Source organism: Python bivittatus, unplaced genomic scaffold, assembly GCF_059951505.1.
Source record: "Python bivittatus isolate LINGU-HERP-01145 unplaced genomic scaffold, Pbiv_v1 ctg000080_np1212, whole genome shotgun sequence".
Classification (NCBI taxonomy): domain Eukaryota; kingdom Metazoa; phylum Chordata; class Lepidosauria; order Squamata; family Pythonidae; genus Python; species Python bivittatus.
In genome coordinates, this window is record NW_028277035.1 from 5,725,540 (window position 1) to 5,743,013 (window position 17,474).

Here is a 17,474-nt window from a genome sequence, read left to right on the forward strand (position 1 = left end):
TCTTAAAAATGTAGTTGGGAATAATCAAGAGCATTGAGGTGAATGTTCCCTCAAATACAATTTGGCATTCTGGATCTGTCAGTTTCTAAATGAAGATCTCAAAACATGTTGCTTTTCCTTAAAAATAGCTTGCTCCAGACCCATCACTTGTGCCAGGAAGAAATCCCTGGATGCCTTTTTTTAATAGTGGATAAATGTTGAAGATAACTTCCAGGAAACTGAGGCTGTGGAAAGGATAGAAAGGACAGAGGCGCAGAGGTCCCATCTATCGGCCTCATTGGCAGATCACTGTTTTACTCCCAAGTGCTTATAGACACCGGAAGCACCTTACAATTCAAGAAGTCCATGGGAGGAAAAAACAGGAATAAAATCATGAATAGCAGAATAGGCTGAACTATTTTAGATTACAGGGGGTGAAACTTTTGCTTCTGGTTTCATGTTCAAAAAAACACACAAAACTCCCTGAAAGGAACTTTAGTTGTTATTACTGTTAGTAATTTTACACACCGTAACACTGAACAACATGATTCACTCTTGCAGGTTGAAGTAGTTTATCCCTTTTCTCATTTGGCTCCCAGATCAGAGGCAAATCTCATTAGTTTTGTTTCCCCAACACTGAATATAAGCAATTGTCCACTTCATACAATTGTCAAGAAGAAACTTAAGCACTTTCTACATGTAATAATATCTATTGGTAGTACTTACTAATTCAGTGCTTTTTAACTGCATGGTACTAGCTCTCAAGTAAGTCACCTTAGGAAAATGGCAGAAGAATTCATTTCACAATCAGATTAGAAGCCTGCACCCACATTAATTTATGAAACCATTCTGGTGTTTCTTTTCTCACCAAAAGAGGGTGCCCTGTCTCTATTGTACATATCAGTAACATAAGGTTAGCCTGTTGTAAATGATTTTTAAACAAATGGCTATCAACATTTATTATAATTTCTCCCCATAATACAGCTTTCTGTGGTGATGTAGATGCCGTCACTGACACATCTGTGCCTAATATGAGTTAAAAGAATTGCTATTGGTTCAAATCACATTTTCCCCTTTTGCCCATGCAAAGTCTCAGTGGGTTTGCATTGATATGGGAAATCCAGCATGAGGTATCAAATTATAAATACAGTGAGATGCAGCTCCAGAGATCATTCAGTTGTAATACAAAGTTGTTTTTAATATGGTTTTATTGTTGAACTAGTGAAATACAAAAGAGAAAAAAGAAGTAAGATATAAAAAAAAAAACAGCCACTGAATATAAATAAAAAGCATTATGAAAAGATTTTATGGCAACACGTTCTTCCTTTCCCTTCCATTTGTGTCCCCAACTGTTGATCACAGTGTGGTTATCTATGCTTTACATTGAATGTTAAAGATCATTGCTGGTTTCTGTTTAGGTACTAGAAACCATATTTCAAATGTTTCAATTTGCCTTGCTGTGTAATGAGTTGTATATAAGTGAGCCATTCCTGCTTAAATTTAGTTAAACTTCGATTATGGATATATACTGTGAATTGTGTCACTGCAGCATATTCTCCAATTTTAGTCTCCCAATCCGATATCATCTGCAAGGTTTCTCTTTTCCAGTGTTGTCGCATGTTTGTTCTTGCAGCTGTTAACATATATCTTAGTAAACGGTGATCTTTTACATTTATGTTTTCTGGAATTATACCTAAGAAAAATATCTCTGAATATTTCAGTTCAAATTTTATTTTTAGAATTTTTTTGAATGTTTTGATGCATTTCTTTCCAGTACTTCTGAGTTTTTTTACATAACTACCACATGTGATAAAATGTCCCTTCTTTGTCATGACATTTCCAACATTTGTTGTTATATGCTATATCTTGGCAATTGTTGGTGGAGTTATGCATCAACTGTAAAACATTTTACACCAAATTTCCCTTAAATTATAGGTTGGAGTAAATTTTATAGATTTTTTCTGTAACTCCACTGGGCCACTGTAATTGCTTCGTTGAACTTTTACATCCATTTTATCATACCACTTTTGATTTGTTCTGTCTCCATATTGTATTTCAGTGACAATTTGTAAATACACAAAACTAAGAATACATATTAGGATGTAAGTATTTCAAATTCTGTTATTTTTCTCAAGGTCCCTCCTTCTTTAAGATTTTATTTTTCCAGTTACTTGCAGATACTGTACATTAACCATGGTAAGTTCCTTCTTTCATTGGACAATTCTTGGGTCTTTAATCTATTTCCTGAATATGGATAAGTCGTATTGCCATATGTAATTAAATGGTTTTTACTGTAATTGTCCATAGCATAAAAAAGTTTGATGCTAATGGTGAGATGTAGCCTTGCTTTTAGAAGATTCCAAGTTTTTAGCAAACTTTGTCTTATAATATGCTCCTTGAATTCTTTTGTTTATTTATACAGTAGATACTTATGAAATCCATTAGCTAGGTCTGCTGCTTCTATAACTGATATTCTGCTGTTTGAAAATTTTGTTCATTCTGTTATCCATAACAGGCAACTTGCTCTGTAATACAATCTGAAGGTAGGAAATGCTAGTTGACCGCTTTCTTTTAAGTCATGTAAGATTTTGAACCTTACGGTTGGTCTTTCCTGCTCCATATAAACCTGTTAATAGTTCTTTACCATGGCATTTTTGGTGCTCTCTGAGCTTAGGATCCACAGTTCAACCCTGAGCTAGAGATATTCTCTTCTTTCGGAGTTCTTTACCAGTCTTGCAGATTTTTCTCTGAAATTGGAATTGGTGCCATTTGGACTAGAAAGCTCATCATGTGTAGTATATTCATTTTTATTATTGCAAGGAGTCCTAGCCAAGAATCTTTTAAACTTTTCCACCTTTCAAGGCCTCTTTTTATTTCTTTTCATAATTCATAGCAATTGTTTTGAAATATATCTTTATTACATCCTGTCAAGTGAAGTCCTAGATATTTTACTGAATCTTTTGCTATTTCACAGCCAGTTTGTTTTTTCGCCAGGTCTTCTTTGGAGGTTAAATTGGTCTGTAGTCTGAGATTTCTTCAGATGATTCTCTTCTAATAGTGTATTAAAGTTATGTATGCTTCTTTCCATGTCATTGGTACTGTTTTTGTCTGAATTTCACTCATCATCTTCAGTAGTGGTTCTGCCAGTTCCTTCTCTAATTTTTTGTGGTATTTGGCCATCAGCCCATCTGGACCTGATGTCTTTCCAATTCTGATTGTCTTTATTGCTTCTTTGATCTCTTGAATTGTTACAGATTTACTTAGGATCTGTCTATAATCTTCAGTGAATTGTTTAAGTTCTGAATCTTTAATGTACTGTATGTTTTCAGATGTTTTTCCTGTCAATTGTTTAGAATATAATTCCTTGAAAAATTTGGTGAGTTCTTCTGTTATTTCTAATCTTGTATATAACACTTTATTCCCTGTCTCTGTCACTGTTAGTATCCTTCTCTCTTTTCTGATTTGAGATTTAGTTGGTGTCCTTCAACTGATGGAAGACATCTGGTGCAAAAAGGAGAGAGGATGCTTACCAGAGATTTCTGACTTTTGCAGGAAGAATACATATGAAAAGGTAAGGGCTTCTCTGCATAATTTACACTTAGCATTGCTTTGTTTCTTTTCTGGGAGCATGTAGTATGACCTTCTAATTGCAGCATGGGCCTATAATCGATATAAAAATTAGATAGTTGCAGCAATAGCACTGCAGCACATTTTTTGCCACTAAAAGGATTGCTGCATGTACATAGTTGAGACTGTCACAGCGAGACTGAGGGTACTTTTATGGCTGGGAGCGTGTGTGACTTTAAGCACACGCAGCAGTTTACTGGAATTAAGGCAAAACGAAACTATTTACAGCAGAGTGTCCAAACCTCTCAGTCTCTAACATCCTTTAACTCTCTGCTATTGCTAGCAACAAACCACTCTGCCACATAGTAACCACTCCCCCCTTTCTCCTCCCCCTCAGCTTTTCACTGAGAAAGATAAGAAGATAAGAAGGGAATTGGCTGAGTTTGGTGTGCACTTAAAGTCATTCTTTGTGCTTTTTCCAATCGTGACAGCCATCCTTCTACAACTGATGCTGTGTGATGCACCTCCCTCTGAGTCTTCTGCCCAGCCTTTCCTGGCGTGGAGTTTTTCCAAGGTTTCCAGGTGTCCAGCTGCAGGCAACCGTCACCCTCTGTCCCCATCTACCTTGGATGTTAGGTGAAGCACATCCCTCTGTCTGCGTCTTCGTTTCTCTTGTCCCAGGAAACCTCCAGCTGAGATCTTCAACCCTTTTCTCTCTCTGGAGCCAGGAAAGAGCAGCTGCAAACTCCAACGGCCCAGCACACCTCAAGCAATGTCTCTCTACAGCCACCAACTTCCTATACAGTCTCTCCAAAGGCACCCACTGCCTTGATGCCTCAGAGTGGCACAGACTCAAACTTGTGACATGTCTCTCCATTTTTCTTCTCCCCCCCCCCCCTTTACACATCAATCCAACAGCAACTGAAGAGGTATGTTTCCCCCCCTTGGCTTTAAATCCCAGAACCTTTATCTTAGATTTGGCCAATCAGAATGCTGCCTCCATCTGCCCCACAACAGTCCTGGTTAGCAACCAAGGCAGCTCGTCTGCCCTTGTGACAGGTTACCTGCACTTCAAGGCCATGCCTGGGGTTCTTCTCCTCATCTTTTCCCTTTTTCTCTGCTGATTCACAGCAGCTCAGAAGCAGCCTGCCTGGCCACAAAACTCATATGTCACAGATATCATTGGCTTTTTCACAACAAACTAAAATGATCCATGCCAACCAATCAGAGTCAAATAGGGAAATATTTCACTCATTGGCTGGAACATAGTGACTGACTAAATGATTGCTCTTCTCTACCCAGTCCCCAGAACAAACATGCCTGTCTTTCAAGTTTCAAAGGAACTGAAACAGCCGAACAACATATTAGTCATTAGTAACTTGGACTGGAGCAGAGCTGAAACCAAAAGAAACATCCAGTAACAATGTTGGATACTAGCTGGCTATAAAGAACATCAGCTGCTGTTCACAAGTACCCTTCATGAACTCATTTTTTTTAAAAATCTGTACCACTTTCAAGTTAATGCTGTATTTTCCATACACCTATTGTCAATCTCTCTCTCTCTCTCTCTCTCTCTCTCTCAAAATTGTATCTTACACAGAATACAGGCCAACCCATAAGTCACGGATACAGGACATGTTCAAAACGTTAAATCAAACTGAGGCTCATTTGCTTAGAAACTCAAAAGGCATATCTTGTATTTTCATTAGATTATTAAAATGCTCTAAAGTAATCCAGCCTGTAACCAGGAAAATACGTGAACACCCTCAACCAAATTGGGGTGGGGAGGGGGAGCAGGGAGCAGTAGGAAAACTGTAAAGTATATATTTGTAGGGAATATATATCCTATGCAATATGAAATATTGCATATATTACATATTATTAATTATAGATGATATTTTGGTTTCAGTTTAAAAAACGGCATCTCAATTCTTCATGAGATGCATTCAGATTGGATTATAATCAATGTTATTTAAAGCACATCATTTAATAAAATCTCTCAACAAAAATCCAGAGTTTGGAGATCACACTTAAAACTGAACCCCAAACAGATTTCCATGAACACAAGTCCATTGACAATTTACAAAATAAATTTTGTACCACACCAAATGCTAGCGAAGAGGGTCCAAGGGCATGCAGGAGGGGGAGTTCTGGAGTCTGGGCACATCCACATAGATAGGCATGACCCATGAACTCACCAGCTGAATTTCTGAGAGCCACAGTAATGAAGAAGGATCAGAAGGTATTTCCTGGATGTGCAGGCTCTTTAAATCACTGTGGTCATCTATACAGAAGGTAAAGGTTCATCATTAAGTACTATGACCAAGCTGTACCTTTTTTTTTTTTTTAATGAATGATTGCAAAGAACTTACAAGACTGTTTTCAACCACTTCAAGAGAAATAAAGTAGGATTGGTGCATGTCTTGGTCCTTTCATACTAAAGTATCGCCATACTCTCCTCCCAAGTGTTCTTGACTTCTCTCTCCACCCTCTAATTCTACTCCAGAAAGAGTGCTAATTGGACTGTTCTGGATCTTCCACGCTAGTTTCATGACTGCAGGGCTCTTTGCTGGCTCCCTATCTGAGATAGAGCTCAGTTTTCAAGTACTGATGTTTATATTTAGAGCCCTCCAGTCACAAACTCCCCAGTACTTGGCTGCTCTTCTCTCTCCCTACCATTCTGTTCAATTGCCATGTTCTTTTGGGAAGGATCTTTGCTCTCTGTTCTTCCACCAGAAGCTTCCTCCCTTTCACATTGTGCAAAGGCTTGATGCCTTTACGGAATGTGAAATATATAAAGGCCTTTTTATTTGACTAGTCGGTGTGCAGTGGGGCTGTTTATATCACATTGTTGACAATGTTTAGTTTAATATCTGTTTTAGTAGTTATGGACATAGCTGCACTCTGACATATTATAAGCTGTTGCTCCAGACAATTGTTGCGCTGGGTTGGGTTTTAATTGTAAATATTTGTTTTACTGGTTTGGCAGTTAAAGAGTTAAATGATTTTGACTGGATGGAATTTTGTAGTTACTGTGCTTCCCTCAATGTTCCATATTTTGTTAAAGGCATATTATTATTATTGTTGGTCACAGCCAGTTGTTTAGACTGGATTTGGCATTTTTATCCACCTATTGAGTCCTTCCCAAGGATCTGAGACAGGCAGAGGTTGTTGTCTGATGGTGTTAAAGGTATCATTGCAGGACATAAGCTGTTCCAAGTAAAGCTGCCTTTTGCAATTGACCGATGGTGATTTTGTCAATACCGATGGTCTTCAAGTGGTCTTCATTTTCAGTCTTTGTATATTTGTGATGGGTAAACAACTTTTCTTCCAGTAGTCCCGCAGCTGCTGGTCCTGGTTGCTCAGCCAACAGTCCTGACTCCTGTGGCCCACTTGTCACCAGATGTCCAGGAACCAGAACATTGATCCTTGTTTGCCCAACAACTGATCCGGTATATGTTTCTGCAAATTACATCTCACCATATTGTTTATGGCAGAGACACTCTTCATCTGGCTCTTCTGATGAGATCTGTCCAGTATGGTTGAACCTCTGGCATAGCTCTCATCCTCCTCAGAACACACAACCCCACAACCACATCAAGGTAGTGCCTCACTGGGGATTAATTATTATTTTCACAAGCATACTTTTGTGAGATGGTGCATAAACCAAACCAAAATTCTGTAACAGACCTCTTAGCAAACAATTGTCCGAACATGGACAATACTTTACATTTAGGGAAGAGAATTTCACTGCAGTTTTGGAAAATAAATCAGTTTCTGTTTTGGAACAGGACTGGAACAATTAAGGTTGGGTTATCCATTACTCATTATCATCTATGAGGTAAGCACACCCATAACAACTAAAGTACTCAGTAGGACAGGGGGTGGTCACAGTACCTGTTGTCTTAGTACACAGGGGAATGAGCCTTCTCCTCTTGCCTGTCTTCTTCTCCAAAGAGTCTGCTGCTTCACTTTAAGGATGAACAGTTAACCTCTCCCAAAGGCTTAAAGACCGACTTGTGCAGAAGCACTCCAGGCTGTATCAAAGAGCAGAATGGCACATTTACTTATCTATAGATCTGGAATTGACTTGACAATTTTTTTTTTCAGGCCAGCCAGCCTGCTTCTTGAAGGGAGACTGGTGACAATCAGGTGCTGCTTACTATTACAGCCCTAACAACTTGGGCCCAACTTTATCAAGATGTCCTCTTCCTTCTGTCAACCTGAACTAACTTGAAGAAAAAAGCAAGGGCCTGTTGCTTCCCTTTCCATGCTGGCTTTTTGAGGATATGTAGTTTTCATTGATGGATCTTTTGTATGAGTCTCTTACGTTGACTCCCCCTATACTTGATACCTTCCTGTCTGATGCATCCACCAATGGACCAGTAAAAGAAAAAAAAGTAGAAGAAAAAATATGTTTTAATCATTCTTTCTACATTTGGGCTAGAAGGAGAAAGTGGCAGAGCTCTTATTAATTGAAGGAAGGAAGAGGGGAAAGGGCATTCCTATCAGAGTTACAATAGCCAACTGGCATGAAGGACTTTCCTACAGTGAAATGACATGTAGCAAGCAAACAAGATAAATAATAGTTATAAACATCAAGTTTCCTTTGGACCTTAGCCTGCTATTGGGGAACAAATACAAAAAGATTTGGTTTCACTCCATGATTTCACTCTTAGTCTAGTCTATTTCACAAGAATGCTGCTGTGGGGATAAAACGAAACCATCTTGAAGTCCTGGAGGAAATAGAAGATATAAAGCTAACTAAACAATCCAAGCTGCTCTTGACAAGCACAGACATGAACAATGGTTTCAAAAAAATACTCATTTAAACACTTCCTCACTTTAGGGTTTGGCATTCATTTAAGGAAATTGCTTAGAACATGTAGGACACAAAATCACATCTGCATTTAAAATCATGTCAATTCCAGGAAAGCAGAACTGAAAGAACAAAATAATATATTTATTATATATAAATTATATAAGAACATTGCCTTATACAGTATAAAGACCTAGCATATCCTTGACCGAAACAACTGTGATCAAACACAAACATATAGGTGCATCAAAAAACAGTGCAGATGATCATCATAGCTGTAGCACCTTCCTTATGTGGAAGTTAATATATTTGAAACTTCTGCTGACTTGGCCCTCAGAGGGTTGCTATTTAACGGCCGTCCTCCAGAAGGATCCTAGTGGCTTTTTCTAAGTTTATCTAATGGCTGCCAGGCAGCAACCAGGTGCAATTCAAGGGGCTGATAATTACCTTTCAAGACTTATATGGCCCAGGGCCTGGATGTCTTCAAGACCAACTGCTCTGAAATGAATCTGTCTCTCCAGTGAGATCAAGGAAGGGACACCCACTAAGGGTCCCCTTCCCAACAGGGACCCCATAGCCAGGTCTTCTCAGTGGTGGTTCCCCTTCTGCAGGACAGCTTGCCCTCATACCTAAGCCGTGACCACCTACACAGCTCTGTCACAGAGCATTTGAGGGACCTTAAGTTCAGACCTGCCCCTGGTGGGTGACATCACTATTGCAATATTTTCCCTTGTTTTGAAATTTCTCTTTACGCAAGATGCTACTGGGAGCCAGTTTTGAATGGAGTAACATAAAAATGCTGATGCTGATGCTAATAATGATTATGATGACGTTTGCTCTGATTTTATTAACATCTCACGACATTTCTTTGAAAGGCTTATATCCTAAAAAGAAGGCTACAAATACAGCAATGTAATGAACACATTTAAGGGATTAAATGATTACTGAGACATGTTGTCAAGAAAATGGATTGAAACCATTTTTATCCTTCTATCATCACTCCAGTACTCAAATTCTTTCAATAAATATGACTGGCAGTTGCCTCTTAAGAGTATGTGCTTTTTTGCACAATGGTTATAATTATTCCCCTTCATGGATCACTGCCTTGTCGTGGCGAAGGGGCTTGCATAACTCAGTGAAGCCATGAGCTATACCGTGCAGGGCCACCCAAGACGGACAGGTCATGACAGAGAGTTCTGACAAAATGTGGTCCACTGGAGAAGGAAATGGCAACCCACTCCAGTATCCTTGCCAAGAAAACCCCATGGACAATGTTAAAAGGCTAAAAGATATGACGCCGGAAGATGAGCCCCTCAGGTCGGAAGGTGTCCAATATGCTACTGGGGAAGAGCGGAGGGCAATTCCAAGTAGCTCCAGAAAGAGTGAAGCGGCTGGGCCAAAGTCGAAAGGACGTTCAGCTGTGATGTATCTGGAAGCGAAAAGAAGGTCCGATGCTGTAAAGAACAATACTGTATAGGTACCTGGAATGTAAGAACTATGAACCAAGGCAAGCTGGATGTGGTCAAACATGAGATGACAAGATTGAACATCGACATCTTGGGAATCAGCGAACTGAAATGGACGGGAATGGGTGAATTTAATTCGGGTGACCATTATATCTACTACTGTGGGCAAGAAACTCTTAGAAGAAATGGAGTTGCACTCATAGTCAATAAGAGAGTGGGAAAGGCAGTAATGGGGTACAACCTCAAAAATGACAGAATGATCTCAGTGCGTATCCAAGGCAAACCATTCAACATCACAGTCATCCAAGTCTATGCCCCAACCACTGATGCTGAAGAAGCTGAAGTTGACCGCTTCTGTGAAGACCTACAACACCTTCTAGAACTAGCACCAAAAAGATGTCCTTTTCATCATAGGGGATTGGAATGCTAAAGTAGGAAGTCAAGGAGTAATCGGAATAACAGGCAGGTTTGGCCTTGGAGTACAAAATGAAGCAGGGCAAAGGCTAATAGAGTTCTGTCAAGAGAACAAGCTAGTCATAGCAAACACTCTTTTCCAACAACACAAGAGACGACTCTACACATGGACATCACCAGATGGTCAATACCGAAACCAGATTGATTATATACTTTGCAGCCAAAGATGGAGAAGCTCTATACAGACAGCAAAAACAAGACCAGGAGCTGACTGTGGCTCAGATCATGAGCTTCTTACTGCAAAATTTAGGCTTAAATTGAAGAATGTAGGGAAAACCACTAGACCACTCAGGTATGACTTAGATCATATTCCTTGTGAGTACACAGTGAAGGTGATGAATAGATTTAGAGGATTAGATTTGGTAGACAGAGTGCCTGAAGAACTATGGACGAAGGTCCGTAACATTGTACAGGAGGCAGCAACTAAAACCATCCCAAAGAAAAAGAAATGCAAGAAAGCAAAATGGCTGTCTGATGAGGCTTTACAAATAGCTGTGGAAAGAAGGAATGTGAAAAGCAAGGGTGAAAGGGAAAGATATAAGCAACTGAATGCAGATTTCCAGAGACTAGCAAGGAGAGATAAGAAGGCCTTCTTAAATGAACAATGCAAAGAAATTGAGAAAAACAATAGAATGGGGAAGACTAGAGATCTCTTCAAGAAAATTGGAGATATGAAAGGAACGTTTAGTGCAAAGATGGGCATGATAAAGGACAAAAAAGGCAGGGACCTAACAGAAGCAGAAGAGATTAAGAAGAGGTGGCAAGAATACACAGAAGAACTATACAAGAAAGATCTTAATGTCCCTGATGTCCACGCTGGTGTGATCACTGACCTTGAGCCAGACATCCTAGAGAGTGAAGTCAAGTGGGCCTTAGGAAGCATTGCTAACAACAAAGCTAGTGGAGATGACAGTATTCCAGCTGAGTTATTTAAAATACTAAAAGACGATGCTGTTAAAGTGCTGCACTCAATATGCCAGCAAGTTTGGAAAACGCAACAGTGGCCACGGGATTGGAAAAGGTCAGTTTATGTTCCAATTCCAAAGAAGGGCAATGCCAAAGAATGCTCAAACTATCGCACAATTGCACTCATTTCACATGCTAGCAAGGTTATGCTCCAAATCCTACAAGCTAGGCTTCAGCAATACATGAACCGAGAACTACCGGATGTACAAGCTGAGTTTCGAAGAGGCAGAGGAACTAGAGATCAAATCGCCAACATTCGCTGGATCATGGAGAAAGCACGAGAGTTCCAGAAAAATATCTACTTCTGCTTCATTGACTATGCAAAAGCCTTTGATTGTGTGGATCACAACAAACTGTGGCAAGTTCTTAAAGAGATGGGAGTACCAGACCACCTTACCTGTTTCCTGAGAAATCTGTATGCGGGCCAAGAAGCAACAGTTAGAACCGGTCATGGAACAACCGATTGGTTCAAAATAGGGAAAGGAGTACGACAAGGCTGTATACTGTCACCCTGCTTATTTAACCTATATGCAGAGTACATCATGAGAAATGCCAGGCTGGAAGAATCACAAGCCGGAATTAAGATTGCAGGGAGAATCATCAACAACCTCAGATATGCGGACGATACCACCCTCATGGCAGAAAGTGAAGAAGAACTAAAGAGCCTCTTGATGAGGGTGAAAGAGGAGAGTGCAAAAGCTGGCTTGAAACTCAACATTAAAAAAACTAAGATCATGGCATCTGGACCCATCAATTCCTGGCAAATAGAAGGAGTAGAAATGGAAGCAGTAACAAACTTCATTTATTTGGGCTCCAAGATCATCGCAGACGGAGACTGCAGCCATGAAATTAAAAGACGCTTGCTCCTTGGGAGGAAAGCTATGGCAAGCCTAGATAGCATATTAAAAAGCAGAGACGTCACCTTGCCAACAAAGATCCGCATAGTCAAAGCTATGGTTTTTCCAGTAGTAATGTATGGCTGTGAGAGCTGGACCATAAAGAAGGCTGAGCGCCGAAGAATTGATGCCTTTGAACTGTGGTGCTGGAGAAGACTCTTAAGAGTCCCCTAGACTGCTAGGAGGTCAAACCAGTCAATCTTAAAGGAAATCAACCCTGACTGCTCATTGGAAGGATTGATAATGAAGCTCAAGCTCAGATACTTTGGTCACCTAATGCGAAGAGAGGACTCTTTGGAAAAGACCCTGATGCTGGGAAAGATTGAAGGCAAAAGGAGAAGAGGACGGCAGAGGATGAGATGGTTAGATAGCATCACTGAAGCAATGAGCATGAAACTGAACAAACTCAGGGAGGCAGTGAAGGACAGGAAGGCCTGGCGCAATATGGTTCATGGGGTCACGAAGAGTCGGACATGACTTAACGACTAAACAATATAATTATTGCCTAGGCTTTGCTACTATAACCCTAGATCAGGGTTTCTCAACCTTGGCCACTTTAAGATGGGTGGACTTCAACTCCCAGCATATGCTGGCTGTGGAATTCTGGGAGTTGAAGTCCACCCATCTTAAAGTGGCCAAGGTTGAGAAACCCTGCCCTAGATGGCCACTGAGCTAAATGGTTTTGAATGAGAATTAGGCAAATAAAGAACACCCCATTCTCCCTATATTATAGCCAAAATATTCCACTTTTAAAAACCCTAACCATAATAAAAATAGAAATGCTACCATGTCAAGAACAACAACAACCACAACTGAAACTCACAATCATTTTAAAAAGTAATAATACCAAGTATTTAAATTTTAGATCCTTTTTGCTTATGCCGCCAATCAAATGGACCTCCTGGCTACGTTGCAAACTGGCATGACCAGATATCTTTCTCCCCGTACAATTGAAGGAGGAAAACAGGTTTTTAACCATTCCTTTTTCCTACATGTGCCATAATTCTTGGATACTCACCTATGCACACAGACATGCACATATGACTTCTGTATGAATGTTTAAAGAGCACATAGTAAATACAAAAACATCCAACTTTGAATCAGCAAAAAAACTATAACCTGTGAAGAAACCATTCAAAACATTCCAAGAGATTCCACCTTAATGAATTTAGTAAGAAGTGAGGGTTGGAAATTCCTCTTGCAGCTTCCAAGATTCTCTGTTTACCCTTAGTACTAGTATTAAAGACACCTGACTGAAAAACTGGGTTGGTGGTTTGTGGCAGCACAACTGTAGCCCTGCTTTTATGTATTTACATGTAATGTTTATCACCATTTTGCCTTTTCTCACACGTGTTCACAAACATCATGCCGTTGAGTAGACCTTAGTCTTGGAAATTGCAAGAACTTCCTTATGCAGCTGTGTACCTCTCCTGACAGACCATATGGTAGCTTTAGAAGAAGAGGAACTAGAAAAATAGCAAAATAGAAGCATTCACTCACACATACACACAGACTTGATCTTACCATGGCAAATTGCAGCTTGGCAAATCATATTTGAATTAACTGATCAAAAATGAAAAGCTATTTGCAAGGAAAGAGGAAGACATGCAGCTCAGTCCTCTCCCTTCCAGTCATTTGCATAGATAGATAGATAGATAGATAGATAGATAGATAGATAGATAGATAGATAGATAGATAGATAGATATAGATATAGATATTTCCCTTTCGGTTGTCTTCCTTTAGACCCATCTTTCCTCTTCCATATGTGTTGGAATATAACTCCTAGAATTCACAGCCAGTAAGGGAAAGAATGCCACAGTCCACATCTGGACCTCAGATACATCCATATTTCTACATAGCAAAAGCAGAACATTCAGCCATGCAGACAGATACATCTATATTCAAAGTCATATTTGGCTTAACAAATAGTGCTAATAAAGATTTCACTGCGCGCATTTAACCCAGCATCAAGATATTGCATTGCAGTTACAAGCTACAAGGTTCCAGCAGTTCCTGGAATCGCTAGCAGAAACTTGGATTCTTTAGCAACTGAAAGTTGTACCTGATAAGTCACGCTCTGGTTTCTTGACAGTGAGGGGAAAGATTAGATTCCATTGTTGCTGTCGAAGAGTAGGACCCAACTTTCTGAATGCCTGTGAAGTCCATGAAACTCACAAAAAGAAAGGAATTGTGCAGGTCCTGGGAAGCACTATGAAAAATGAAAGTAGCTAAATGCCCTTTGCCTTAGATTTACTTTCACTTTCCCTACATTGCAATCTAGGCTGTACCTGTAAATGCAGTTGGTGGACTGAGGGATACTGAAGTGCAAACAACAAGATTTCATTACAGTACAGAAAATAAGATACTGTATCTCCATCTCTAACATGTTATCCTTTAAGGCAGTGTTTTCAACCTTGGCAACTTTAAGATGTGTGGAGTTCAATTCCGAGGATTTCCTGGCTGGGGAATCCTGGGAGTTCCCAGGGAGTCCACACATCTTAAAGTTGCCAAGATTGAGAAACACTACCTTAAAGACTTGGTTCTTCCTCCATGTGCTGGAGCCAGGATGCTAGACAAGCCCAGTATGTTTATGTTTTAGTGGATTTTTTTAATGGTGCCTTGGCTATGCTTTTAATCAGTTGTTGTCTTTCAATCCTTCCTTCCTTCCTTCCTTCCTTCCTTCCTTCCTTCCTTCCTTCCTTCCTTCCTTCCTTCCTTCCTTCCTTCCTTCCTTCCTTCATTTATTTGTCACATTTATATAGCTGCCCATCTCACACAAAGCAATTCTGGGTGGCATACAACAACTAAATAAAATAACAAGTGGATAAGAACAAACATGATGAAAAGATAAAAAGTGATTATTAAAATGAAACATTATCAATTTTTTTTAAAAAATAAAAAATTTTGTTGCCATACAGATGCTTAAAGATGGGTGGCCATATAAATGCATTTAATAAATAATAACAGGCTTGAAATATGAGACTGTTTATCACTTAAGCTGGTGAAGAAAATAAACTTGCTGTTCTAGAAGGCTCTGAAATAGAAATACGCAGTGCACAACTGACCTTAGAACCTGCCTTTTTCTTAATCAGATAATTAACTGCTTTCATCATCAACTGTATCTTGGACACCAGGAGTGCTTTTTAATCAATTCTAAGGAGAAATTTTGCCACTCAAGGGCTTGTTTTTCTGCTCCTTCTTAACCCAAGCACACTTCCTAGCTGTGGCAGCCCAGAATTAACAGATAGACCCAGTCAAACAAGACAGTAGTAAATGGAGCTGAAATACTGTTTAACACTGTAGGAGGAATCCACCCCAGTGTGTAATCAGGAAACATGTCCAAATCAAGAAGGAGGTCTTCTTGTTCAGATGTGCCATATATCATTGGTGGCAACTTTGGCTTAAGATAAAATCTTTCAAATTGAGCTTGACTCCTAATGACTAAATGGACATATCCATGTTATTTTCTTGACAAAACAGTTCAGAAATGGTTTGCCTTTGTCCTGTTCCAGAAGGTATTTTCAACTTCCCATTCTAAGAAGTTCCTAGAATTTCCTAGTAGTCTCACCTCCAACAACACAACTCTTTGTGGCTTTTTGGAGATCAGAGCATATCTGTATCAATACTTGCCCAGATGCACTGGCAATTTGTTCACAAGGGAACAGCTATAGGACAGGTAGAAATGTAATAGGTGAAACTTTTCTTCTGGTTAATTTCTTCTCTTGGTAAGCTGAAGGTCAAGATATTAATTAACTGATTTTGTTCATAGTTTCCTAGAAATTCATTACATTAACATAACCCTTCCTAACAGAGAACAATAATGGCATTCTTCTTATCAATAGGCATAGATGCTGTCTTCACACCCATATTGAACAAGTTGCACAGACACTCCATAAGTAAACTGCATTTATATCATACGTACATACATACCTTAATAATGTCAAAGGCTAGAAACAGAAAAAGGTACTAAAACAATAAACAAAACACTGAATAACACCATGGTGGTTGGCAAATAAACTGAAGTATAACTATGGGAGATTTTGCATTAATTGGTGCCTCATTTTTCCAGCCGCTGCACAATATTTTGCTACAATCTGAGTTGTGGGGAGATTAAAATGTGAAAAAAGTAAAATCATGTAGAAGTTATCTGTTCTTCCAGGATACTGATGAAACAGATAAGTTATAGGTGTTATGAATGTTTGATATCCCCAGTTCCACATGGACAAATACATTTTTCATAAAGGATCTTAGACTATCTTCTCAAGGGCAAAATATTATACCTAGACCAGAAAAAAAGAGCTTTCTTTAACTTGAAAAATGTAAGTAGGGAGAGAGAGAGCTACTGTTTTCCCAAATCCTTTCGTCATGCAGGACCTGCTTCTTGGCTTCTGCCAAGCTGTTTACCTCTGTCTGGAACTCGGTATGATTTAAACTTTGCAGAATTTAAGATATGACAGGATCATACCCCGAGAATCATGTAAACCCTGCTAACCCATATGCCATTGTTTTTTGTTCTATGACAGTATTCCACTTGGATAGAAAATCATCAGCCATTATTAGTGGAAGTACTGTAGACCTGAGGTGGAAAGGGCAATATTTTAACATCAGCCTTCATGCCCTAATCTTAATTTTAGGCATCCCTGATGCCTAAAATTAATCTAATTTGAGTAGGTCATTAGCTACCTCTCTTGGTGCAGTAAGTATAGACTTCAGAAATTTGATTTCAACCATCTCGAGAATACTATTCCCAGCATAGAGAGCCACCTGGGATCTTGGGAAGTTTTTAGCTTGGGAAAGGTTTAAGGCTACCAGTACTACTTTGTCTCCTTTGGTCATCATCATCATCATCATCATCATCATCATCATCATCATCATCATCACTTGATGGCTGTTACAGACCTTGATGCCAGCTGGGAGACATAAACATGGTGAGCCCTCCAGATTCCCTGGGAATGGAAAATTACTTCCAAGTGTTTAAAGGTATGGACCTCTATGTTCCATCTTTGTATTTTAGCCCTTCTGGTGAAGACCATGACATTAGATTTTTGGAAGTTAAGTACTAGCCACTTCTGTTTGCAGCATTGGACTATGGCATTCATTGCCTTTCTAAGACTACAGGAAAGCAGAAGATAAGATCTGCATCATCTGCACATAGCAGTATTGGGCTCTGCTAGTTTGTGGGAGTAACCATCAGAATTGTTCACTGATTCAATCATGCATGATATTTGCAATTAGACCTGAGCGAATTTCTAAAACATATTCAGATCTTAGCCAGTCATTAAACAGCATTAACACTTCTTTTCTTC

The 17,474-nt window shown here is 39.4% G+C and overlaps 1 protein-coding gene across 7 annotated transcripts in view; it reads right to left on the reverse strand.

Moving 5' to 3' along the window:
• LOC103060734 (butyrophilin subfamily 1 member A1-like) overlaps positions 1-17,474 on the reverse strand; it is a 34,966-nt gene that overhangs the window by 12,094 nt on the left and 5,398 nt on the right. For 2 of the 7 annotated variants that reach the window (XM_088133427.1, XM_088133421.1), the window contains exons 2-4: positions 14,231-14,377; positions 7,444-7,583; positions 5,745-5,830 (exon numbers count right to left, since the gene is read on the reverse strand). The exons of 1 other annotated variant lie outside the window; for it this stretch is intronic. The gene's annotated coding sequence lies outside the window, so the exon portion shown is untranslated. Of the gene's footprint in view, positions 1-4,610; positions 4,715-5,744; positions 5,831-7,443; positions 7,584-14,230; positions 14,378-17,474 lie in introns of those variants that run through there. 4 more of the 7 variants (XM_088133423.1, XM_088133422.1, XM_088133424.1 and 1 more) reach the window with 4 other exon arrangements.